At 47.7% G+C, this 27,580-nt stretch overlaps 1 long non-coding RNA gene across 4 annotated transcripts; it reads left to right on the top strand.

Annotated features, from left to right (window-relative positions):
- On the top strand, nt 1–27,580 carry LOC114117230 (uncharacterized). Of its 4 annotated transcripts, none has more exons than XR_003590946.3 (4): nt 1–499; nt 6,151–19,223; nt 21,402–21,523; nt 24,470–27,580. It is a non-coding gene; the product is annotated as an uncharacterized LOC114117230 (long non-coding RNA). The 4 variants fall into 4 exon arrangements; XR_009595841.1 differs by having other exon boundaries at nt 6,151–16,884; nt 19,020–19,223; nt 21,402–27,580; XR_009595840.1 differs by having other exon boundaries at nt 21,402–27,580.

Here is a 27,580-nt window from a genome sequence, read left to right on the forward strand (position 1 = left end):
GTGCCACTCCAAGACTGAACCTGGGATCATACCACATTTTTCAAACTGGTTCCGCCCCTCCCCTTCTTTTGTCTCTTCTCCTGGGCCTCCTCGGACCTGGTTCCAGCCGTAAGGTGTGCTGGAGCAGCTACTCGTCCTCTCTGAGCCCCATCGTTTAAAAAGCCCACTCTTTGGGACTTCCCCTGCTGTCGAGTGGATGAGACTCTGCACTTCCAAAGCAGGGGCTGTGTGTGTGTGAGTCGCTCAGCCTCGTCCAACTCTTTGCGACTGTATGGACTGTAGCCTGGGAGGCTCCTCTGTTCATGGAATTCTCCAGGCAAGACTACTACAGTGGGGTAGCCATTTCCTTCTCCAGTGGATCCTCCCTGACCCAGAGATGAAACCCTGGTCTCCTGCATTGCAGGCAGATTCTTTATGGTCTGAACCACCAGGGAAGCTCCAATGCAGCGGGCGCTGATTCAGTACCTGGTGGAGGAACTAAGATCCGTTATACCTTTCAGTGAGTACCACCCACCCCTCCCCCCTTCCCCCTCCCCCCTTCCCCCTCCCCCTTCCCCCCTTCCCCCCTCCCTACCTCCCCGTTTCCCCCCTCCCCTGCCAAAAAAAAAAAAAATCCCACCCTCCGTTTCAGTTTCTTTTCTTTCAGCCTCAATTGTGGGTAAATTATCATTTGCAGGTAAATTGCAGACTGCCTGTCTCCTTATCGCTAAGGACAAGGGTTAGCTAAAGAAAAAGATTGTCTTGAGGATGCCCAGTGACCTCTGAGCTGCCCAGTCCAATGGCCTGGCAGAGTTCATTTGCTTGACTCCTCTGTTCCTTGTTCTCTCTGTCTCTCCCTCCTCTGATTCTCCCCTTTCCTGCGCTCCTCTTCTCCCTCCCTTCATAGGTGATCTCTCCAGGGTCTTGCCTCCCGTCTCACTTTACCACTTCTTCCCGGAGGAGGTCAAGGACTCTCACAGCATTAGCTGTCACCCATCGTCTTCCAGCCCTGAATCTTAGCCTGTCGTCCCTTCTTCAGTCCCTAAGTCTGGTCTGACTCTTTGCAACCCCATGGAGCGCAGGACACCAGGCTTCCCTGTCCTTCACTATCTCCTGGTGTTTGCTTAAAGTCAAGTTCATTGGGTAGGTAATACCATCGTCTTCAATCTTTCCCAGCATCAGGGTGTTTTCCAGTGAGTTGGCTCTTCACATCAGATGGCCAAAGTATTGAAGCTTTAGCTTCAGCATCAGTCCTTTCAATGAATATTCAGGGTTGATTTCCTTTAGAATTGACTGGTTTGATTTCCTTGCTGTCCAAGGGACTCTTAAGAGTCTTCTCCAGCACCACAATTTGAAAGCATCCATTCTTCAGCACTCAGCCTTCTTTATGATCCAACTGTCACATCCATACATGACTATTGGAAAAACCACAGCTTTGACTTTCTTAGCCTGGGTCCCCTTCCAAACTTCTACCTGAACGTCCACTGATTCCTTGAAATTCCTTGGAGCAGTGCCTGATTCCTTGAAACCCTTCCACTCCTTGTAAACTGGACATGACAAGGAACTGGGTCATGGTCCCTGCACCCCACCCCCATGTCCCTCTTTGCAGGGCTCCCCAAGGTGAACCTCCCTCTCTTTGAATTCTGCCCCTCCAGGCTCTTGCCTAGTTCTTGGTCACGTGCCCTGGAATCCTCATTCTGACTTTCATCTGCGTCCTTCATTTTCCATCCTCATTTACCTACTGACTGGACTTCCCACCTGGAGCCCCTTGCCAACATCTTTGCACCGCTATGAGAGCTGCCTTCGGTGTTATCCAAGGTCTCTCTTGATTGCAATTACTGCCCTCAAGCTTCTCCCACTGGGTTCCAAAGAGCAGACTCTTGGGTCACTGAAAAGGTATTCAAATGTTGTGTGTCAGGGAGGGGCATTTTCTCAGAAAAGGCTTGTTTGATCACATTTTAAAAAGAATTTTTGGTCTCTCCCCTAAAAGAAAAGAACCAAAGGGTTTTGTATTAATATCCAAAACCCCATAAGCCACTTACTGCAGGTCAGTCCAGCTTTCCCAAACTTGCTGGTCACAAGAGTGCCTCAAGGCACCAGGTAAAAGTCCAGGCTCATTGGCTCCTGCCCTGTGGATTCTGATTCAAAAAGTCTGAGTGGTGGAGTCAGGATGGGGATGGAGGGAGCTCAGGAATCTGTATTTAACAAGCAGACAAGTCTAATAGGGAAACACTGGGCTAAAAGCAGCCAAGGGCTTTCTTGCCTCCAGAGGAAAACACAGTAAACACATCAACAAGAAAATAAACAACACTAAGTCAGAGATAGGGCTTCCCTGGTGGCTTGGTGGTAAAGAATCCATCTGTAATGCAGGAGATGTGGGTTTGATCCCTGGGTCAGGAAGATCCCCTGGAGGAGAAATGGCTACCCACTCCAGCATTCTTGCCTAGAAAATTTCATGGACAGAGGAACCTAGCGGGCTACAGTCCATGGGGTCTCAGAATCCGGCATGACAGAGTGACTAACAACAACCACAAAGTCAGAGATAAGAGCTGGGGAGGAAATAAGACAAAATGAGAACTGTGTGCATGAGCGTGGAGAAGACCTCTCCAAGGAGAAGAGGATTACATGGAGGTCTGGAGACCTCGGTTTTATTCCTGGTTTGGGAAGATCTGCTGGAGAAGGGATAGGCTACCCACTCCAGGATTCTTGGGCTTCCCTTGTGGTTCAGCAGGTAAAGAATCTGCCTGCAATGCAGGAGACCTGGGTTCGATCCCTGTGTTGGGAAGATTCCCCTAGAAAAGGGAAAAGTTACCCATTTCAGTATTCTGGCCTGGAGTTGCAACTTTCACTTTTCTTTCACTTGGATAAGAAAGGAGGTGGTTGTGTGAGGCTTTCCCAGGAGAGAGAACAACCTCCGGGTTGGAGTAGCTGAGATCCCGCAAAGCAGCTGGCGTGGCCAGAGCAGAGTGGATGAGGAGAGAGACAGGAGAACCAGGTCAGGACCAGGTGGCACAGGAAGGCACAGATGGGGAGGTTGGAACCGTAAGTCATGCCCAGCTATGAGCAGGCCTGCATGTAATTCTGTTTAGCTTATTAGACAGTTATCCCTGCTGCTGTGTGGGATGTGAATTTTGTAGAGCTGGAGTGGAGGCAGGTCATGCAGAGGGAAGGTGTTTGAGTGGTCCGCCAGAGTTGCTCTACCTTTGGCCGCGGTAACAGCACTGGAGACAAGAAGTGACAGATGTGCTTTGTGAGATAGCCCACGGGTGTGTGTGCTAAGCTGTTCAGTTGTGTCCAACTCTGAAAAGCTATGGACTGTAGCCCATCAGGCTCCGCTGTCCATGGGATTCTCCAGGCAAGAATACTGGAGTGGGTTGTCATTTCCTCCTTGGGGGATCTTCCAGACTCAGGGATCCAACCTGCATCTCTTACGTCTGCTACACTGGCAGGCAGATCCTTTATCGCTAGTGTCACCTGAGAGCCTGTGGCAGAGTCAGTAGCTGTGCAAAGGCTCTGGGGCAGGGACCTTAACCGAGCAAGAGAGCGAGGAAGGTAGGGTGGGCCGAGTGTAGGTGGGTTTGTCTCAGAAGAGAAAGGCATTCTTTGGTGATGTTTGGGTCATCTGTGAGGATGAGAAAGCAGGTCAGAGGCTTGCCGGGGTTTGATAAAGGTCTTTATAATCGAACTATAGTTGGTTTACAACACTGTGTTAGTTTCAGGTGTACAGCAAAGTGATCTAGATCTATCTGTTGTTGCTCAGGTGATAAGTTGTGTCCCACTCTGTGACCCCATGAACTGCAGCACACCAGGCTCATCTGTCCTCCACTATCTCCCGGAGTTTGTTCAGATTCATGCCCATTGAGTCCATACTGCTAACTATCTCATCCTCTGCTCCCCTTTCCCTTCCTGCCCTCGCTCTTCTCCATCATCAAGCCTTTTCCAGTGAGTCGGTTCTTTGCATCAGGTGAGCAAAATATTAGAGCTTCAGCGTTAGCATCAGACCTTCAAATGAAGAGCTATCTATCTATCTATCTATTCTACGCTATCTATCTATATTCTTTTCCAGATTCTTTTCCATTTTAGGTTATTATAAGATATTGACTATAGTTCCCTGTGCTTTACAGCAGATCCTTGTTGTTTATCTATTCTATATATAGTAGTGTGTATCTGTTAATCCTGTACTTCCAATTTGCCTCCGCTCCCTTTCCCCCTTGGTAACCATAATTTTGTTTTCTACCTCTGTGAGTCTGTTACTGTGAGAAAGGCATTTTAAAACACTATTTAAGAGTATTCCTGAACTGAGGAAAAGTTATGTCACTAAAAATATGTGTCTGACCTAGAGATGGTAAGTTCTATTTGATGGTTTATACTGATGAACCAAGTTCTGAAATCTCTCCACTACCCCCGAAACAATCATTTAAATCCGCCCAGCAGGTGTAAGCCCTCGGGGTCCTGGCCTCCTTGCTCAGGATATTGCTGGATAATTCTATGGAGGGTGAGGAAGAATGGCTCAGTCATTCATTCAGTTGTCATTTTATCCTGGTGTCAATCCCAAGCAGTTTAGAGTTTGCTCCAAATGGCTACAGTCAATTCAGAAGAGATCTTCCATACCTCCCGATCCAGGGACCTCGCCCATGACATTCTTCTTTTTCAAAAAGAGAGAATAACCCACTAGGCTAGTAAGAGTCAGCTACTCTCTGAATAGAGATGACTCTCCCCGTTTTTAAAAAGCTATTAACTTGGAGCACCTAGAAGAAAGTAAGCCCAACCTCCTTTTCATCCATGCCCCAATTTTTAAGAGTTCACTGGGGAGAAATCATCACGTTGCAAAGCTTTTGAAAGTGAAAGTGAAAGTGAAGTTGCTCAGTCATGTCTGACTCTTTGCAACCCCGTGGACTGTAGCCTACCAGGCTCCTGTATTCATGGGATTCTCTAGGCAAGAGTACTGGAGTGGGTTGCCATTTCCTTCTCCAGAGGATCTTCCCGACCCAGGGATCGAACCCAGGTCTCCTGAATTGGAGGCAGATGCTTTAACCTCTGAGCCACCAGGGAAGCCCCAAAGCTTTTGAAATGCCTGCCAATTAGAGAAAAATTTCTGTGACCTCAGGGGCTTCCCTGATAGCTCAGTTGGTAAAGAATCTGCCTGCAATGCGAGAGACCTGGGTTTGATCCCTGGGTTGGGAAGATCCCCTGGAGAAGGGAACAGCTACCCACTCCAGTATTCTGGCCTGCAGAATTCCACGGATGGTATGGTCCATGGGGGTCAGACACGACTGAGCGACTTTCACTTTCTATAACCTGAAGCAGTGTGAGGGTAAGAGCAAAATCAAAAACTAGAAGGAGGTAGGCGCTTATATATATCATGCTTTAAAATGGAAATGATTTTTTTCTCGATAAAAAGGTAACTTAGACCTGACATGAAAGGGAGAAAAATATTCTGGCAGTCAAGGCACAGAAATTAAAATTTATTTTCCCTGCAAACTCTAAAAACATTTATTTTGGAGAAGAATGCCAGTGGGGTGCATTATCAGAAGGGTGGATTTATCCCAAGGAAATAATTTGAATGAAAAAAAACTGAATTGTATGCATACAGATGCTTATTGCTTCATTACTTGCAATATTTTAAAGTTAGATTTACTCTTGACAGAATGGGAGTAGGGTGTCAGGTGTGAGTCAAACGGTCCAATGGCATTTAGAATTGATGAAGGTGTGGAGGTTGGGTTAAGGAGTAGGTGAATCAGTGTACACAAGAGATGAGGAAGGTTTGACTAAGGCTGTACCCTCAAGGTTAAAGAGGAGAGCTTAGTCAAAGAGAGAGTTCAGGATCTTTTACATGTGTGTAGTGAGAGGGGAGGGAGGAATCTAGGATGACGCTCTGTTTGGGTGGATGGTGGCGTAGCCTGAAAGATGGAGAGTGTAGGTGAGTAAGTCTGGTTTCTGTCTTTCTGCCTGTCTGACTATTTGGGGGCTGGAGTGAAGGGGTGGAGGGTGTAGGCAGTTCTAATGCCAAGTCTGAACCACCCACAGAATAGCCAGGTAATGCTATAGCGTCCAGTCACTCAGTTGTGTCTGACTCCTTGCGGTCTCATGGACTGTAGCGCACCAGTCTCCTCTATCCACGGAATTTTCCGGGCAAGAATACTGAAGTGGGTTGTTACTTTCTATTTCAAGGGATCTTCCTGACTCAGGGATTGAACCTGCCTCTCTTGGATCTCCTGCACTGGCGAGTGGGTTCTTTATCCCTAGTGCCACCTGGGAAGCTCCATAACCAGGTAATGAAAGCTGAAAGGACTCAGTGGAGAATGGAGGTCTGCTGAGAGAGGAAAGTGGCTGGAGATAAGTAACAATAAATAAACATTTTCTGTAAGTTGGGTGAGGTCATGTGTGTCTCCTTTCTTCTCTCATTTTTAAAAAACATTTTATTTGTATTGGGGTATAACCGATTAACAATATTATGGTAGTTTCGGGTGAACAACGAATGGACTCAGCCATACATGTACATGTATCCATTCCCCCCCCCCCCAAACTCCCCTTTTATCTAGGCTGTTGCATAACCTTGAGTAGAGTTCCCTGTGCTACACAGTAGGTCCTTGTTGGTTATCCATTTTAAATATACCAGTGTGTACCTGTCCACCCCAAACTCCCTAACTATCCCTTCCCCCATCCTTCTCCCAGCATCCATAAATCTATTCTCTGAGTCTGTGAGTCTCTTTCTGTTTTGTAAGTTCAGTTGTATCATTTCTTTTTAGATTCCATATATACCTCCTTCCCTCATCTTGGTCTTCATCTCCTTGAATCTTTCAGAGGCAGCTGATGTTATCTACTACCTTCTGGAAAGTCTCTTTTCCATCAGCCCTTGAACTCACATACCCTTCATCTTTTCTTTCTACCTCAGTTTCTTTCCTTTTTGTTTTAAATTTTATTTAAAATTAAATATTTCTCCCCAAGTAATCCATTTTTGCTGTTGGGAAGAAAAACTAGAAAATTCAGATGGTGGCTCAGTCGGTAAAGATGGCCTGCAATGCAGGAGACCACCTGGAATGAAGGAGATGATGGTCCCTGGGTTGAGAAGATCCCCTGGAGAAGGAAATGGCGACCCACTTCAGTATTCTTGCCTGGAGAATCCCATGGACAGCGGGCTGCAGTCCACGCGGTCACAAGAGTCATACATGACTTAGTGACTACACCACCACCCACCATGGAAAGAAAAGTTAACTCAATATTCTGTAATAACATATGGGAAAAGAATCTGAAAAAGAGTAGTATGTGTATATGTATAACTGAATCACTTTGGTGTACACCTGAAACTCATACAACCTTGTAGATCAATTATGCTCCAATATAAAAGAAAACACTTTTTTAAAAGAGAGTAATTAAAGCCATAAAGCATTTTGACATACACCCTTACAACTCTTCCTGAATTTCCTCCCCGTCACATACATTCAGTGCAGCCTCTTCTGATGAGCATTTGTCACAATTAGAACTAAATATTTGCATGCTGTCTTTCTAAAAAGCTGAATTGTTTAATGAATGTATTCATACGAACAAATTCTTTAAACACAAATAAGACCAACTGGTAGATGATGTTTTGTAGTGTATTTTCCTCATACATTAATATATCATAAATTTTTTTTGGGGGGGGCATACTATATGGCACGGTTAGTTTCCCAACCAGGGATCAAACCCGTGCCCTGAACGGTGAAAGAGTGGGGTCCTAACCACTGGACATCCAGGGAAGTGCCATCATCGTGAATAATCTTTACACACCCATTTCAATCCCCGTGATCCTTTTTAATGCTACCTGGTATTGAATTCAACTGTATGGCTGAGCCAAAATTTATCTCAGCCTTTTATTAGTAGATATTGATGGCATTTTCAGATTGCCTCTAATCTGCTGCTTTGTATGTACATCTCTAGGTAGATGCTCTGCAGGTCTCCTTTTATTTTTTTCTCAAAATAGAACTGTTGGGTCAAAGAATAAGCCAAGTTTTCATTTTGATGGAGGTTGGAAAATTGTCTTCCAAAAAGTCTGTCCAACTGCACATCCACCATTTTGCTTTTATAAAACTCCTTTTGTCTCTATTACAAAAATAGTGCTTATGAACTATAGACAGGAGGCAGATAAGCAGCTAGAGGAGTTGTGGGTAGCCTGCCACTCCAGTGCTGGTTGATAACCCCTGTTGGGTAACTGTCCCACAATTGTCTATGTGGATGCCCTCAGGAGTCAGACTGTGGCTCAAGTGCCAGGTTTACCGTTACTGACAGTATGGCTTCAGGTGAAGACTTAATGTCTCCAAGCTTCTGCTTTCTCACCTGTAACTCAAGATGGCAGTAGCAGAAGGGCTGGTTGTCAGAATGCACAGCAGAGGCTTGTGGCTCAGCGGTAAAGAATCTACCTGCTAGCGCAGGAGACACGGGTCAAGAAGATCCCCTGGAGAAGGAAATGGCAACTCATTCTAGTATTATTGCCTGGAGAATTTCATGGAAGAGCTTGGCAGGCTACAGTCCACCGGGTAGCAAAGAATTGGATTCAACTGGGCAGCTAAACAATAACAATAGCAACAAATGGCAGCATGGAGCTCAGCCACCAGCATGTTACAAGCTCTGAAGCCATGCTCCTCCATTTCTGCTTACACTTTACTTTCCTGCCCTCAAGATAGAAACAATCTTCCTTTGTATCAAGTGGACACTTCTGGTCTCACCTTTTACATGAACCCCAGGCTTATAGGTCTGATCCCAGACTGTGAATACCACCCATGGTATTTTGCTGGTGTTAAGTTTTCTTTTGGTCCCAATTAGATTAGTTATGAGTTGCCCCTCCTTACCATGCCTGCCCCCATCTTACCCACTATCAACTTTCCTCAGAGGCTCCCAAGCAAAAGCCACCAGAACACCTCCCTACCCCTCCCACAACTGGGTGCCGAACAGTTCTGTTATTCCATGATACAGGGTGGGGTCGGAGTCAGGCTGACCTCGATTGAAATGCTGGCCTTGCTGCTGACACATTATGTGTCCAGAAGCAGTTCCCTCCCTTTTCTGAGCCTCAATTTCTCCATCTGTAAGATGGGCTGATAGAACTGTCACTTAGGACCAAGGTTGTGATGGTGAAAGGAGACAGGAAGTGCTTAGAATCTCTAAGGGATGAGCTCCGATGCGCTCTATCACCGTAATTACTGTTTCTCACCTTCTCTGGCCTTTGCTGTCGCTCGAGCGCAGTCCCAGTCCACCTGTGGCACAGACACAGCCTCCCACCCTCAGCTTTTCCCAGGCCAAGTTTCTGGAGCTTTTCATCTACTCGAGACTCTCAATGGCTTGTGACCATCTACAAACAAAAACCTGAATTGTCTCTGCACGGATCCCTGGCCTGTGCCTGTTTCCTCCAGCTTGGTCACTCTGCCACCTGCACACACTACCCTTGGCTGCCACCTCCCCAACTCTGTTCACCTCCTGTCCAGCTTCCCTGCACACTTCCCACTTCTCTGTGGTGGCCCCATCACCCGAATGGACACCAGTACCCCATCTCAGCCTCTCCCAGCCTGGTTCAAACATCTTTCCTGCAGCTGGTCCTCCCAGCCCTCCCCCCGGACATTCAGTGCCCCCTCCCCTGCACCCCACCCTTGCCCTCCCTCCACCCCACAGCCCTCGACTGCGTGCCATGGAAGGTCCATTCCCCACCATGACTCTGCGCCCTCGTGGGAACAGATTCACTTTCTGTCACCTCTGTGTCCACCACCCCCGCCCCATCTCCCATGCACAAACCCCCAGTGTTTGCCTGTTAACCACATTGTTAATAAATAACATTCTCCCAGGATTTCGGTGTTCAAAAGTTTACTCACGGGCCAAAGTTTTGCAGATATCATTTACCTTTCCGAGACTTACTCTGAGATGACAAGTGCGTAGAATTTTTTTAAAACTGAGATACCCCCACCCGAACTGATACGGGTGAACTAGGTGCCATGTACTTGTGTGCCTTGACTATAGCGTCCCTGTTTTCATGATGGTGAGGTGAGCGCAGAACGTACGTCACGTATGTCTTTCTTATCCCTGCAAAGGCTGCTCATGACACTTGCCCTCTTCCTCTAGGGCAGGATAACCCAGCTGCACTATAAAGAGAGGGTGGGGCTCAGACGTGGACTCAGGTCCTTCTTTCCTAAAGGCATGTAAGTTTCAAGTAAATCTGTCCGGTCCTGTTGGGAAAGATGATGCAACGTGACGAGAAAGGAAGTGGGGAGTTGCCTTCCTACTACGAGCAAAGGAATGTCACGTCGCTGAGTGCTCTCACATTCCCAGAAACATGTCGTGGTTGAGAAGGAGGCGGATGACTCAGAGTTCCCTGGGCTGTTGAGCCTGAGCATGGCTAACAGGGATAGGGTGGCGGAGAGTGCTTGGTGCCAAGTCGGCGTGTCCCCCAAGCTGGGGGCTGCTCTGGCACTGGGCGTGCAGAGACCAACCATGTAAACACAATCCTGTTTTCTCAAAGCTGGAGTGAGAGGTCCATGGGGTGCTTGTGTCTACGCTCAGATGTGCCAGCCTGAATTCCGTGAATTCAGCTGTGGTTCTGATTATTCCTTTTGCGGAAACGGGGGTGAGGGAGGGTGGGCGCTCTGTCCTTTAGAACAGGCTCCCATGAACAAAGTTCCTTTCTGATTTTCAGAGACCCTGGGGCTTTATGCTAACTTGGCTATTCCTTCCTGGACTTCATTCTTCCTCCCTCACTCTCCAAATTAAGCTTTTTTTCTAATAGAAAGACCTGAAAAATTATTCCAAGGGCAAGAATTTGGCAACTCTCCCTGAACGCACAACACATGCTTTGCAAGTTTTTTTTTTTTATGTTTCACAGAAGAGCCACCTGTTCACTCCACCCACCTCTGGGAGCCTGGCCACAGGGCTCATGAGCAGAGAGACGAGACCAGTCACCAGCCTGCCTCGCTGGGCAGAGGTTGTCAGCGGCTTTGTCTAGCCCCCAGCCCCCCGCTCCATCCTTAGGTAGGATCCCCTCTGCAGCCTGTGGGTAGTCACTGTTTCAAGGCCAGTAGCCCAAAGCAGTGTTGAGCAGTGGACACCCCCCAGGAGTTACTTACAAGCTCATAGTTACTCACTTGGAAGAAAGAAAACTCAGATTCCCCAAGGTTGCCAATAAGACCCTCATACCCACCAGATGCAGGTGGGGTGGGTGCAACCCAGGATCTGAAGGGTCCCTGAGATGCTCACCAAGCAAACATCAGTTTGTCATGAGGAGCTGAGAAGGCAGCAGGTGGGCACTGTGGTTCTCTTCCTCCTGCAGGTGGCCTATTGCAGCATCTCCTAAACTTACCATCCTTGAAACTGGCTCTGCTCCGTGACCCAAGGCCTTGTGCTCATGTGGCAACTAAGCTGATAAAGAGACAGTCCTGCCTGCATTAGCCATCTTCATGGTGGGGGCCTAGAGCCCCCAACATGAATACTGAGCAGCAGAGGAAGCCAGAGGCTAAGGGTCTGGAGCTGACCAGGACTGGCTCCTGGCTCCCCATTTTCTTTCTTTTTTTCTAGTTGGAATATAATTGCTTTACGATGTTGTATTAGTTTTAGCTGTACAGCAAAGTGAATCAACCACACATATACATAATATCCCCTCTTTCTTGGTTTTTCCTTCCCATTTAGGTCACCACAGAGCATTGAGTAAATTTCCCTATGCTATACAGTAGGTTCTCAGTTGCTGTCGTTATTTAGTTGCTAAGTTATGTCTGACTCTTTGTGACTCCATGGACTATAGCTTGCCAGGCTCCTCTGTCCATGGGATTTTCCAGGCAAAGATACTGGAGTGGGTTGCCATTTTCTTCTCCAGGGGATCTTCCCGACCCAGGGCTCAAACCTGGGTCTCCCGCTTGTAGTTATCTATTTTTTACATGAAAGTGAAAGTGAAGTCGCTCAGTCATGTCCGACTCTTTGCAGCCCCGTGGACTGTATCCTACCAGGCTTCTCCATTCATGGGATTCTCCAGGCAAGAATATTGAAGTTCGACCTAGGGATCGAACCCAGGGATCAGACCTAGGGATCGAACCCGGGTCTCCCATGTTGGAGGCAGACGCTTTAACCTCTGAGCCACCAGGGAAGCCCCATTCGTGTCCGACTCTTTGTGACCCCATGGACTGTAGCCCACCAAGTTCCTCTGTTCATGGGATTTTTCAGGCAAGAATACTGGAGCAGGTTGCCATTTCCTCCTGCAGGGGATCTTCCTGACCCAGAGATATAACTCTCATCACCTGCATTGCAGGCAGATTCTTTACCTCTGAGCCTTCAGGGAAGCAGTGTATATATGCCAATCCCAATATCCCAACCAGCTCCCCATTCTCTGAGCTCACGTTTTAACCTCTCTGGGCATCACTGATCCTCTTTCTCTGTATCTGACAACCAGGAATAATAGCAGGGTTGTGATCAAGGCAAACCTATTTTTGTAAAGTACCTACAACAGTGCCTGGACTCCACAATGCTTAATGAACAAATAAATGCAAAGTTCTTTCCTGGGGAACATTTTGTGGCAGGTAGTGACTTCAGGAGCGGGGTTCCCCATTCTAGGGTCTGAGTCTTTCTCAGTGGGGTCTTTCAGGGTTAAATCCCATGGCTCCATCAAATGAGTGTTAACACTGACTTAGCCCAGCAAAGAGCAGGGAGTTTAGAGTCCAGCAAGACTGAGAAGGGAAGGTCTGTGCTGTCAGAAGATGCCATCTTAAATAGCAAAACTCAGGCTTCCCTGGGGGCTTATGGTAAAGAATCCACCTGCAATGTGGGAGACCCAGGTTCACTCCCTGGGTTGAATGGCAAAACTTGTGTTTCCCCAATGAAGGATTCAGATGAATGGGATGGGGCCCTTGGCAGCCCCATTTCTACACCTCTCAGAAGAGTGCTCCTTCTAAGAGTGATATCAGCTTTGATAAGCTGTATTATTCACCTGCTAACCTGAGAATTCTTTCAGCCACCACTTGAAACAGAAAAAGTTTGTTGGTTGCTAAGTCTTGTCCGACTCTTTGCAACGCTATGGACTATAGTCCCCCAGGCTCCTCTGTCCACGGGATTCACCAGGCGAAAATATTGGAGTGGGTAGCCATTCCCTTCTCCAGGGGATCTTCCTCACCCAGGGATCGAACCCAGGTCTCCCAAATTGCGGGCGGATTCTTTACCATCTGAGCCACCAGGGAAGCCGAGACAGAGTCTACCCCCAAATCTTCCATCACTAAGTCATGCTGGTCTGAGTGGGAGCCCTATCCCCTACCCTCCCAGGAAAGGTTGTAGATAAAGGCCACAGGTAAGAAAGACTCAAACTTGCATCCCTGCAGGGCCTGGGCCTCTGTCAGCCCAGGGCCATGGTAGAGGTCCCAGCCTACTCACCTCTGGCCTGAATACATGAGGATCAGACACACTGGCTCCTATGCTCAGAGGAGACCATGTGCACAAGGTTTCATGCTCTGTGACTGTGGTCTTGAATTTACTAATTTTATCCTGATCTTGTGGTTTGTGAATGAAGTTCAGTGGGATAATGAAGCACATGTCAGGGGCTTGGAGTTGCACACATGATCTTCTGGTCCACTCCCTGTGGGTCCTTGGCTGCCTACTGCCTGGTTCCCTGGTGCCCTGGGGGACCCAGATCCCCTTCTCCACCCCTGTCCAGTGACCACCGATACCCTCTATCACCAGTAGGGCCTGGTCCCAGGTGGGAGGAGAGTCAGGGTTGGGGACACACACTCACCCCCCTCTCAAAGTCGAAGGGTTCCCAGGCCCCTGGTAGGGGATGGTCTGTACTCCCAGAGACATCTGTGCCACCCCTACCCCGCAACTGAAGAAGTACTCCCATTAAACAGCAAATGGAAAACACCATGCCAGATGGGGACAGAGACCATGGGAGAAAGGACACAGCTTTCCTCCTGCCTTTTTTTTTTAAATCTTTATTGGATTTGTTACAACATTGCTTCTGATTTTAAGTTTTTTGGCCATGAGGCATGTGGTATTTTAGCTCTCCAGTCAGGGTTTGAACCCGCATCCCCGCATTGGAAGGCAAAGTCTTTACCTCTGGGCGTCCAGGGAGATCCCTTTTCTGCTCTTTGAACAAGGAGTCCTGCATTGTTACTTTGCCCTGGGGCCTCATGAATGATGCAGTGGGCCTGCCTCGGGCCCCAACTCCCTACAACGGATGTCATTTCCCCTTGGCTGAAGAGCCTGGCCTGGCCAGTGCTTTCAGGTTCATGTGCTTTAGAGCTGTCTGGGTTTCATGCGCTCCTTCTCATCCAGCGCACATGGGCTACTGGAGTAAGCTGGTCTACCGTGCTCGCTTGCCAGGGTCCTTGTAGTCCTGTGGGCTTGGCCACTACAGCCAGAGGCCCAGGGTCACCTGATCCAAGCCTGACTTTCTCACCTGTGAAAGGAGATTAGGCAATGTGATCTTCAAGATCTTTTCTAGCTCTAAAAGCATCTTATGATTCCAAGCACATGACAAAGCCCATTTTATGATCTGAAAACCTAGAGTGGGAGATACAAGATCTCATGGCTTCCTGGCAACAAACAGCTTTTATGATTATTGGCAATGGAAAACAGCAGGAAAGGATCCAGACTTACTGCATGAGAATGCACAGCATCTCAGATCCTGGGCATGGTGGACAATAAAAGGAGAGGTTAGTGAACATCCCTTCTGCTGTTAGGCAGAGTTGAATAAGGAAGGCCATGTATAGAATGACCGAACCCTCTCTGTGACAATGTGCTGTGATTCTTACTCTGTAAAACTTTTGTGTTATTGACAGGGAGAGACCCACAGACATAGAAAACCAACTTATAGTTATCGAGGGGGGAAACAGGGAGGGATAAATGGGGAGCTTGGGATTAGCAGGCACACACTACTATATATAAAATAGGTAACCAATAAGGACCTACTATACAGCACAGGGGATGATACTCAAGGTCTTATAATAACCTATCAGGAAAAGGAATCTGAAAAAGAATATATATAAGCTGCTGTGTGGCACAGGGAGCCCAGTCTGGCACTCTGTGGTGACCTGGAGGAGTGGGATCGGGGGAGAGGTGTGTGTATAATTATCGTTGACTTGCATTCTTGTATGGCAGAAACCAACACAACATTGTAAAAAAATTTTTTTAATTTAAAGAATATATATATATAATGGAATCACTTTGCTGTGTACCTGAAACTAATACAACATTGCAAATCAACTATAGTTCAATAAAAAAATAATAAAGTTAAAAAATTTTTATTATTGGGAAATGGATTAAAAGCATGAGGCTTAATTTAGCACCATAGCCTAAATTAGCATCATATCCTAAATTAACCTAAATCATATCCTGGGATCATGTGGATCCCAGGGCCCACCATACTACTGATAGTGAGCCATGTGAGTTCTATGAGCGTGGGAGCCTTCATGGTTGTCATTCTCCAAAAGATCATGGAATAATCTTAGAAAAGATATAAGAAAGTTCCAGAGTGGTGACTGAAATCTCCCCTTCCAGACCATCACATAAATCCAAAGTCGCTGAGAAAATACTGACCCTACTCCATGTCCTTGACACTGTCAAATTTCCCAACGGGGAGATCTTCAGGACACTGTAACCTTACTGAGTTCAGACAGTGGATTTCCCGGGTGCCTTGGTCCATCCAAACTCATGTGGAGAACGTGACCCACATCTGACAGCCAAGTCCTTTTTTTCCTATCCAAATCTGTGACGGAGATTTTTCCTTTCATAAGAGACTCAAATTTGAAATTCTCTAAAATTATTTTTGCTTTTCCCCCCACTGGGGCATAGTTTCTAAGACAGAGTATTATCACCTCATTAAATGTGTCAGTAAGTTTTAAAACTTGGGAGAGAAAGTTAGCAAACACAGGGGACCTGCTGTGTTTGCCTGTGAGATTTCCCTATCTTGGCAAGTGCTTCCTACACTCAAGGCTGCGTTGGTTTGTATCGTTGGGAAAGGGTTTGGGGAAAATCCAGGTATCAATGTTTCTATCTCGTGTCCTTCCAACCTGACCAGTTGTCCTTCAGTTCTTTGCCCAGTTCCACCGATGAATCATAAAGCTCATCGTCTTTGGGGACAGAAAATGGTTGGGATTTCAGAAATCTTGTAATTTTGGATGGTCGGGCTGGCCCAGTAAAAGACCAGACACGTGGGAAAGAATGTATGGTGGTGATCATAATCAGAAAAGTTAACAAAGGCTTTAAAGATTGTGTCATAACAACAGATGCTTCAGGTGGTTAGAAACACCCATATTGTTACTATTTCTGGCCCAAACTATGTCCTGAGACAGTGAAATTAGCAATGAAGGAAGCTATTTCTTTACTGTGAATGAAAGTTTGGCTGCAGGGCTAAGATGTCTTGAAATGCAGAAAGGAGACAGAGGTTTTATAATAACTTCACCCCTCAGAAATCTCCAGTTGTACAGCAGGTGCAACAATGTGGAGAAAATATTTGAGGGAAAGCAAGAAGAAACTCTCTTCTCTTCAAAGATCCAACGGGTAAAGATCCCACAGCTTGCTTAGCTAGCAAGGATCTAGCCAATTCCAAGACCCAAACTTTCTCTCTATCGACACATTCTGGAAAAATGACTAAACCTTCCTGTACCTCAGTTATCCCAAGTGCAAAATCAGAAAAATTATTTTAACCTGTTTTATGATACTGCAGGGGAAACACAACCTTGGATAAAGCTTGAGAAGTATTCACTTGTTGTTAACTGTCTCATAAATGTTTAAGATTTCCAGGCCCCCGGGAAGCCTGCATGGTGTAAAGTTACAGCCAATTCACCTGATTGGAATCTGTTGTCAGGGACTTCAGAAATGTCCCTCAGGGACCATAGTGCAATCTGAGCAGAAGAAAACCAGGAGGTGCCTTGTGCAGGAGCCTGAATTTTCAACACTGTGGGGCTGAACTGGAAGGTGAATTACTTTTGTTCTCTTTTCTTGGCCCACTGCAGAAAGTATTTTTATTTTATCACATACACGTTTTCCTCCTTCCCCTGATCATGAACCAGAACACTTTTATAGCTAGGAGGAGTTTTAGGGATTTTCTAGTCATTTCTCGTTTTACAAACAGCAGGCCATGGAGCTAAAAGCTGAGTTTTCCGATTCTGAGAATTGTTCAAAGGAACCACTTAGCTCCACCCAGCTACGGCCCATGCAGCAGTCGGCTCCTTGCTCCCACTGCAGGCAAATTCATACCCAAGAACCTTCTTCCTCAGATTTTATGGGTGAGAGTTCTTTTAGAGAAGCCTCTTGAGAGACCCTTGGACAGCAAGGTGATAACCCAGTCAATCCTAAAGGAAATCAATCCTAATATTCATTGGAAGGACTGATGCTGAAGCTGAAGCTCCAATACTTTGGCCACCTGACTCTTGGGAAAAGACCTTGATGCTGGGAAAGATTGAGGGCAGGAGGAGAAGGGGGTGACAGAGGATGAGATGGTTGGATGGCATCACCGATTCAGTGGATATGAGTTTGAGCTAACTCCGGGACATGGTGAAGGACAGGGAAGCCTGGTGTGCTGCAGTCCATCGTGTGACAAAAAGTTGGACACAACTGAGCAACTGTTCAACAACCCTAGGGGCTAAGTGCCAAGCACTGAGCTCAGGACGAGCCCTTCTGTCAACAGAAGGAGATGATGGAGGTGACCGTCATCCATAGAGGCTGCCATGAGCTTGGCCACTTCCCACATGATCACTTGGTAATCTTCACCACAGTCTTATGAAACAGGCATCAGATTCCTGCCCGAGTAATCAGATGTGTAAGCAACCTTCCCCTGGGGGTGGGAGAATCAGGCTTCATGCCCAAGATTCCGAGGCTAGCCTGCCTGCCTCTCCAGACCCTGAGGCTTTCTCAGAGAAACCAAGACCTGGGCAGATGACCAAGGCAAGGACTCAGCCTCAGGGAAGGGGTGGTGGTAGTTTGGGATGGGTTCCTGAAACTGGAGGATAAACTTGAAGGAACAAGGCAAGAAGCCAGTTTACAGACCTAGGGGTCAAGAAGGGCATTGCTAGCTGGACAGTTGGGCTGGGAGGTCTGGGCCCTGCAGTCCACCTGTCACTTAGAGACAGTCCTGAGCAAACCCAGCCCCTGTTACTTGTGGGGTCTGGAATGTGGCAGTCCTCCGGCCTTCTCACCGGATGTTGCATGCTGAGTCAACAGCCATTTCAGCTCACTTTAGCAGACAACAGCTGGTCACCCAGCTGGGTGTTCACCTGAGGTCATGGTTCACAGAGTTACAAACAATGCGGGGGGTGGGGGGGGGCAGTGCGGTTGAGGGAGGGGAGCAGACTGCCTGGCTGTTGATCCTGCCTCCCTCACTTAGCAGTGTGTCCACTTGGGCATGGCTACCCACTGCAGTATTCTTGGCTAGAGAATTCCATGGACAGAGGAGACTGGTGGGCTACAGTCCATAGGGTCACAAAGAGTCGGACACGACTGAAGTGACCTAGCAGTCGTGATGCATAGCTTGGGCAGGTCAGTAAGTCTCTGCAGGCCTTAGTTTCCCCATCTTTACAATGGGCTATTTGATGATGAAGTGGGTCAGTCCACACAAACACGGGAGAGCAATGTCTGCCAGATAGTAGGTGCTCAGAAAGGGGTGGTCATCCTTGATTTTTGCACATGATGGTCACAGCAGAGGGAGTGCTCCCCTGAAAAGACCTCTCTGGGACTTTATCCAGGCTGGGGACACACTGCCTTCTGAGTCAGGCCGTTCCATTTTTGGACAGCTCTGACTAAGAAAATTCTTCCTTGCTTCCAGCCAAGTCCACCTCCCCATAACTCCCACGCATGGGCCTTAGCTCTGCCAGAAGGCAAATGTCAGAAAAATATTCTTGAAAGAGAGGACATAGAATGTAAATAAGAATGATAGAATCGGGTTGAGGAATTACAGTCTCCCTGGCTTCAGCCATTCCCACTGCCCAGCCCAGATGTGGTGGGGGTGGGGGTCAAAGACCCTTTGGTTCAGTGGGAAAACAAGCCAAGGCTCAGCACTCTCCTCTACTCCCTTTAGAAACACATTAATCAACTTTTCCCTTCATTCTTTGCAGGCCACAGCACACTGCTAACTGCCGTGAAACCAAGCAACAAGTCACTCCCCAGGAACAAAGGTGACGGCCACCAGGCCGCAGAGCCTTGACCTCATCTCTTTTCCTACGTGCGGTCCACCCCGTAATCATTGTGCCTCCAGGGAGCATGCCCGCCAAGCAGCGCACGCTGTCAGCCTCCTGTTTACAGAGCCTTTCTGGCGTCAGGTATATAGGATCATGACCCCTGTGTGTTCCTTCCCTGTCTTCCTTGGCAGGTGCTGTGACATAAGAAGGATGCATGCATCTTTTTTTTTTCAGGCAGTTGAGACAGCTTATCTCTCCCCTGATGCTTGTTAAAAAGGATTTGAAATTGAGTGTCAGTGTTGCAAGGTGAAAAGATTCTCTGAGCTCTGTTGCACGGTGTACATGCACTTAACACTACCAAAGTGTCCGCTTACAAATAAATCTCAAAGCAGCATTTTTTAACCACAACAAAAAAATCTTTAAGGATGAAATAGGTAGGTGAACAACACAGTGGCTTTGAAATGACGTGAGAGGACGCAGAAGTTCATTGAGTTGTACGCTTATGGTTTGTGTACTTTCCTCTAACATTGCTTGCACTCAGTCATCTCTGACGCTGTGCGACCCCATGGACTGTAGCCTGCCAGGCTTCTCTGTCCGTGGCATTTTCCAGGCAAGAATACTGGAGTGAGTTACCATTGATAGTAAACGTCACTAGAAAGTTTACATACATATAAAAGTAATCATGGAGGAGGAAGACATAAAGGGCGGGGGGTACAGTTGAAACAACATTATCCATGAGTTGGGTGAGTTCTAGTCTATTTCTGTGTGTTTGAAATTTTTCACAATAAAAGAATAGAAACGCAGGAAACATTTAAAATGTGGGAAAAGTGATTTGAACATTTCGAGTATAAATCAGGATGCATGTGTAGACTCCTTTCAGCAGCTCTGGGGCAAGGCAAGCCGTGAACTGGATATGCAAACGGCCACATTCTGTTCTACAGGATGAGGAAGGCAGCACCCTTGGATACTATCAGGACACTATGTTCCTCCAAGAGCTTATCCAAGAATCCGAGACAAAAAGAAGGGGCCCCATGGTTGGTCCACAGGTCTCCTTCTCCCGGCCATCTCTGGCTGAACATCACTGTTACCCTCCAGGCCCTGCAGACCCCAAATCTTCCGAGCTTTCTGAGGACTTGGCCCCAGGCACCCTCCAGCCACTCTCAAGGTCAAGTGTAGCCCAAACCTTCCCAACAGAGGCACTGTGTGCAGCCAGGAACCCCCTTTGCACTCCCAGTGCTCACTCTGAAGCCTGGTACTTTCTGGGACATACAGAAGCTTTTGCCAAATCACCCTCTGTCACCTTGGGTGAGCCATGCCCCCTCATCACAGGACAATCCAGCTAATCTTCCTCCATGGACCCGAATTTAAAAAGTTTTTTAGGCACTTCCTTGGTGGTCCAATGGTTAAGACTCCACACTCCTAATGCAAGGGGTACTGACCCAGGGACTAAGATCCTGAATGCTGCTCAGCCAAAAAAAAAAAAACACAAAAAAACAAAACTATTTAGCTCCTCTCTCCAGTGGGTGCTGAAGAAGCTCAGTTCAGTTCAGCCGCTAAGTTGTGTCTGACTCTGCAACCCCATGGACTGCAGCATGCCAGGCTTCCCTGTCCTTCACCATCTCCCGGAGTTTGCTCAAATTCATGGCCATTGAGTCAGTGATGCCATCCAATCATCTCATCCTCTGTTGCCACCCCCTCATCCTCAGTCTTTCTCAGCATCAGGGTCTTTTCCTATAAGTCTGCTTTTCACATCAGGTGGCCAAAGGATTGGAGCTTCAGCTTCAGCATCAGTCCTTCCAGTGAATATTCAGGGTTGATTTCCTTTAGGATTGACTGGTTTGATCTTGCAGTCCAAGGGACTCTCCTAAATCAAAAAGGGATGCTAGAAGGAAGTGGTTTGCATTTCCCTGCACCTCTGCCAGGGTGAGATCAAAACAACTGCTAAAGGAAGAAGACGTGGGTCCTGGGCTTGTCTTCACCCTCATCACATCAGATCAGCTAAAACTGTCAGTTAAAAAAAAAAATCAATAAAGCTGTCAGGGCTCAGAAGTCCACAAGATGATTCTGTTCCCGGGGTCTCAGTGACCTTCAAGACTACCTGGAATGTAACTGCTAGACGGACGATTCGGTGATGAGCATATGAAGTCAGGTCTGGGCTGCGGCAGCCCCATCCCCGCCCCCACTCCTCTGTCATCAGGTGAGAGGTGAGGGCTGGGGACTGGCAGGCAGGGGTAGCTGGGAAAATCTCGGTGTGATTCAAACAATTTGCTTTTCCGCAATTTTACATGTTAACTATTATTGACCACCTCCTCTCTCCAGGTCAGACTTTCATCCCTTGACGTTGGATGGGTAAACAAAACACCTGGAGTCCCCAGGCCCCGTCCTGACCTTCCCTCACCCCATCTCTGGGACCAGCTTCTGGAGTTGACCCCTCCCCACAGGTGGGCTCTGAGCACAGCCATCTCCTGCTTCTCCAGCTACTTCTTGCCTGTCCTTAACTTGGCTGCCTTTCCCCTCCCTCCTCCCTGCACGTGGACACGTCCAAAGGTTCTGGCCTTGGACCTCCTTCCCCCTCCCTCCTAGGTCATGACCACTCCTAGTTTGCCGAGGGCATGAACTCCTGCCTGAATCAACAAGGGGCACTGACTCAGCGCGTGGGAGTCTATCCAGGCACTGGAGCCTCTCTCCACCCCAAAGCCTGGACTCTACCACATCCATGCACCCGCCCCCCCACAGCTCTCGGGACCCCTGCTATTCACTGAGCCTCCTCCCTGGGCCCCCGTACTCCTGCTCCCAATCACAGAAAGTCCTCGCAAAACACAGAGCCCGGTGCCCCATCAGCTCAGATCTTCTAATCCCCTCTAATTTTCTTCCTAGCACCACCCCCCCCCCAGCTCCTATGATGGGGAGACTTCCTCTCTGGCGTCAGGACCTCTCTCCATCCTCTCTCTCAGAAAACCTGAATAGGACAAGGCAGTTGAACCCACAGCTGTGTCCCCCAGTCATGCTCCAGTAATCCCCGAGAATTGCTGCTTCTCCCTGTCTCTTCTTGCTCCCAGTTTTAGGGGAAGATGTTTCTCACTCCCCACTACAGATTCTGCCCTCACCTTCCTAGATTTTTGGCTGAACCTCAGGTCTTTCATCTATTACCATTTCTCAGAGCCTTAGACTCCATACCTACAAAGTAAGGATAATCCTGTCTGCCTGTGAGCTAGGTAGTGCTCAATTCGCCAACTTTGATGATGACACCAAAGACCGATCTGTTCCTGATAATTCACAGTTCAATCCAGAAGGGGCTCCCTGAACACGCATCCCTGCTCCCCCAGTCCTGCTGGTGAAGGAACCTGCACCCTAACACTTTTATGCGCATGAGTCCAGTCACAGTGCATCCCATCTCCTTGTGTGTAATTGACTCTCGCATCCTTGGGAACCATGCGTCTCCCAATGGTGGGACTTGCAGAACTTGATGAAATGATGGGTCCAGCTCCACATGCTCTCCTGGCATCCTCCTCTCTTTCCCCCTTGCCTCCCACCACTTCTGCCTAAACCCAGTTGTCCAACAAATATTTTGTTGGGTATCTACTCTGTGCCAGGCACTTTTTCTAAACAATGACAAGGATGGTAATGATGAAGGATGGAGGAAAAGGAGAACAGCTTCTATTTCCTGGGTACTTAGTGTGTGCCAAGCACTCACGCATTTGGAGTCATTCAGTTCTCACAATGGACCCATCGGTCTGTTCCCCAGAAACCCCAGTGAAATGGATGCAGTCATCATCCCTGTTTCACAAATGACTGAGCTGGGGCTAAGCTGCCCAGGGTCACGAGGTCCCAGAAGGGCCCCTGGGATGTCCAGCCCGCCTGTCCCCAGGCTGTATCCGCGGCCGTCAAAGGGAAGAGATAATAAAAGAGGATGTGGACCAAGAGATAACTTCATAAAGCCAGGGAGCAAAGTGCTGCAGGAAGGGCTCAGGACCCATATTAGGAGGAGTCACAGGGTGACCTTTCACTAAGACCTGGTAGATCAGAGGCCCAGGTGCGCAAGGTGTGGGCGGAAAAGAAAGGATGACTAAGGCCCCTGCCATCCAGGATTAGGTCTCAGACCCAGGAGAGGAGCTGCGGGGACAACATGTGGACAGCTGGTGGAATTCCAGTTTAGATTGTGGACTGCATCCTGGCTTTCTCTTTACGTTAAGTTTCCTGATCTTGGTCACTGTGGTGTGGTGGTGTCCGAGGATGTCTTGGTGATTGGGAAACACACGCTGGAGTGTCCAGAGGCACAGTGCCTCCTACTTAACTCTGAAATGGTTCAGAAAAAACATGAATCTAGGTGTAGGCTTCCCTGGTGGCTGAAATGGTAAAGAATCTGCCTGCAATGCAGGAGACCCAGGTTTGATTCAAATGGCTACCCACTCCAGTGTTCTTCCCTGAGAAATCCCATGGACAGAGGAACCTTGTGGGCTACAGTCCATGAGGTCACGAAGAGCTGGACATGACTGGATGACTAACCCTTTCAGATGTATGCGTGTGTGTTGTAGAGAAAGAGAGAATGGCAGCCTGCAGAGCAAAGTGTAAACAATGACTGAACCTGAGCCAAGGGTACGCCTTGTACTATTCTTGCAGATTTTCAGGAAATCTTAAATTATTCCAAAATAAAATTTACCAGAAGTATATGCATTGAAATAGCAGTACATAAATAGGAAGATCTTATAAAAATCAAATGCGTGTGTGCATGCTCAATCACTAAGTCATGTTTGACTCTTTTGTAACCCCATGGACGATAGCCCACCAGCCTCCTAGTCTGTGGGATTTCCCAGGCAAGAATACTGGAGTTGGTTGCCATTTCCTTCTCCAGGAGATCTTCCCGACCCAGGGATTGAGCCCAGGTCTCCTGCATTCCAGGTAGATTCTTTACTGTCTGAGCCACCAGGGAAGACCTAAAAAAACAAACACCCATCAAATACTGAAGAATGGGAAGGAGAGGGATGCAAGTGGGAAAGGGAGAGGTGAGAGAATAAAAAAACTGGGGAGAGGACAGACAAGAAAGGAAGGAAGGAAGAGGGGTACAGAGAAAAAGGGGGAGAGGAGGAATTTGGGGTCCTTTGCATTCTCACTCCTGACTGGACCCCTCCATCCTTAGGACTTCAACTTTGCATCTCCGGGAGGATGACTCCTAAGGCCTTATCTCCAGCTTGGTCAGTTGGCCAGTCCTGTACTTGGAATTGCTTGGCACAGGACCCCACAGGATAACCCACTCTAAAGCCTTTCTCTTTCCCCTGAAACGAAACCTATCTCCCCCAAGGCCATCAACTCCAGACTTCATCTCCTCCCTCACCTTCCTTCCTTGGTCTACATCTTATTCTTTCTTCCCTTTCTGTTCTTCTCTTCAGGTAGCTCCAGCTCCTGTAATCTCTCTGAGGATAGTGATAGGGGCCTCCTGCCTGGGCTCACTGCCCCCAGGGTATGGGCCTTCCACTCACCAACATTTGTGACTCAACTTTCCTGTAACTCAAGAATGCTCTCTGGGCTTCCCTGGTGGTCCAGTGGTTAAGAATTCACCTTGCAATACCAGGGACACAGGTTTGATCTCTGTTCTGGGAAGCTCTCATGTACCATGGGGCAACCGATCCTGTGCCCCACAGCTAATGAGCCTGTGCTCTGGAGGTCACAAGCTCCCAGTGCTGAGCCTACGTGCTGCAGCTACTGAAGCCCGAGAGCTCTAGAGCCTGCGTTCTGCAACAGGAGAAGACACCACAGTGAGAAGCCCTTGAGCCACAACTAGAGTAGCCCCCACTTGCTGCAACTGGAGAAAGCCCGCCTGCAGCAAAGAAGACCCAGCATAGCCAAAGATAAATAAATTGAAAAAAAAAAAAAAAAGCTCTCTTGGGTCTGATGTTTTTCATGGATATTTGTTTTAGCTTCCAGCTTCATCATGTTCCTTGGAAGCAGGAACTAACCCTGTTTTGAGGCTGGATGCAGAGCAGCCTGAGAATAATAGCTACCTAGTCAATTAAGCTATTGTCTTTCTAGGTTGTTCAGTTATACCCAGAGAAATTCTCCTGCTCCCCTGCCATGTTTGGAGTGACAATAGGTGTGATTAAAAGGATAAGATCAGGACACTAGGGCTGTTTGGGGACTATTAGGTGCACCCCAATATCAGGCCTTATGATCACCCACGAGGCTCTGCAGGAAGGCCCGTTCTGGGTGGCTTTGTATTTTCATGCTTCTCATAGAAAGGATTTTTTTTTTTAAAGTATAACATTGTTTTTAGAATATACAGTAATGTAAATGTTCCAAAGCTCAACGCAGATTAAAACATACTCCCTAATTGTTTGTTGCTTCCTCGTTCTCTCTTTTCCCAGCCCAAGACATATGTTTTTGATATCACAGCAAACAGCAATTGATTCTATTTCTAGTTGCTTCAAAAACAATTCTAATGGCCTAGTCACTGTCCAAACAAGGCAAAGGCTGGGTGGATCAGCCTCCTTATGTCACAGTTATAAGGAAGGTCCTTGTAGTTAAATGTCTCCCAGCCCCCAGTTCCATATATTTAATTCCTTCTCTTGATATTTCATCCTTTCAGCTCATAAAAGAGAAAATGATGTCATGCCTAATAAATGCCAAAGTAGCCTTTTCGAGAAGTGACACCGAACATGGGCAGAGTGCCGAAGTCTTATTTGCTCGGGCAAACATTCAGACATCTGTCACCATTTAAGTTTTCATCTGAGATGCTGATTCCTACACAGGTTTCAGTGAGGTTTTGATCTATCTGAATTTCAAAGCACTGGGATTTGAGCCCACACAAGAGGTACATGCGAGAATCTCTGTATCACTGAGCGAGCATGTACTAGAACATGTGCATCCTCCCAGAGACACAAAAACATTATCATGGACCGCTTACTGTGGGTGGATTTAAAAAAAAATTTTTTTTTTGCTATAATGTAAACTTCCTGTTGCGATTTGAACCGATTTCCTCTCCTTCAGTTCCTGGGGGAGACGGTAAGCAGTTCATCATGACTGTCTGAACGATATGTGAGCGTTTCTATAGGAACATAGCATGGCTGATCTTTGTTCCACGGACCATCTGCTTTGAGTTGTTTGTCCAGGTGCGATGCATTTTTCTCCTTTGTTCCCAAGTTCTTCTCTGTTCCCTTTTGAATTGAAGACGTATGCTGGCTATTCATGGATTCAGAGGAAAGAAAACTATCTTGGCCGCAGAAGGTTGAACTGAAGCTCATCGGACCTCAGGCTCAGAACCCCTGGCTTAGTGAGCCCTTCACAGACTCAGCCATCACCGAAGAGGAAGAACTCTCAGAAATTCTCTGGTCCAGTCTTCTCCTGCGTGGGCTTCTATGGAAGCCGAAATCATCCACAGTTATGGTCTTTAAAGGACACGGGAAAGAGGCATGTCCAGAGTTATCCATGCGTTTGACTCCCTCATCCTCCTGGATTTTCTGCTGAACCCTAGTCCTCACCCAACAAACGTAACTGGGACAATTCTAGGCCACTCAGAACTTTAGCCACAGAGGCCCCTGGGATCAAAGCTGTGTGAGAAAGGCCACCAGGTAGGGGCTCAGCAGAAGGGACATCACTGTGGCCATGGGAAGCTGGGCAAGGTCCCAGGTGGCTTTAGTCTTCCTGGAGAGGTTGCTTCCATCCTCACACCCTCTTCCCTCCCATCGTGTCCCTGGACCACCAAAGACAAGTTTACAGGCAGCATTACAATAAATTTAAGCTACTCCTATAGGGACTCCCTGATGGCTCAGCAGGTTAACAACCTACCTGCAGTGCAGCAGACACAGGAGATGCAGGTTCAGTTCCTGGGTCAGGAAGATCCCTTGGAGGAGGAAATAACAGCCCACTCCAGTATTCTGGTCTGAAAAATCCATGGACAGAGGAGTCTGGTGGCCTACAGTCTAAAGGGTTGCAAAGAGTCAGACATGACTGAACACGCACACAGGAACATAAGGACTCTTTGGCGGTCCAGTGATTAAGACACTGTGCTTCCAGTGGGGGGTCATGGGTAAAAATACCACGTGGCAAAGCTGAGCACCAAAGAATTGATGCTTTTGAACTGTGTTGATGGAGAAGACTCTTGAGAGGCCCTTGGACTGGAAGGAGATCAAACCAGTCCATCCTAAAGATCAGTCCTGAATACTCATTGGAAGGACTGATGCTGAAGCTGTAGCTCCGATACTTTGGCCACCTGATGCGAAGAACTGACTCATTGGAAAAGACCCTGATGCTGGGAAAGTTTGAAGGCAGGAGGAGAAGGGGGTGGCAGAGGATGAGATGGTTAGATGGCATCACCGACTTGATGGACATGAGCTCTAAGAGTTGATGACGGACAGGGAAGCCTGGTGTGCTGCAGGGGTCGCAAAGAGTCAGACACTACTGAGTGACTGAACTGAAAAATAAAATGAAATACTCCTGACACTCCCTCCCCCACTTCCCCTCTTCTTCTGCTTTCAAATGGGTTTAAATAAACATGACCCCCACTA

This window comes from Ovis aries, chromosome 12 (genome assembly GCF_016772045.2).
Source record: "Ovis aries strain OAR_USU_Benz2616 breed Rambouillet chromosome 12, ARS-UI_Ramb_v3.0, whole genome shotgun sequence".
Lineage (NCBI taxonomy): Eukaryota > Metazoa > Chordata > Mammalia > Artiodactyla > Bovidae > Ovis > Ovis aries.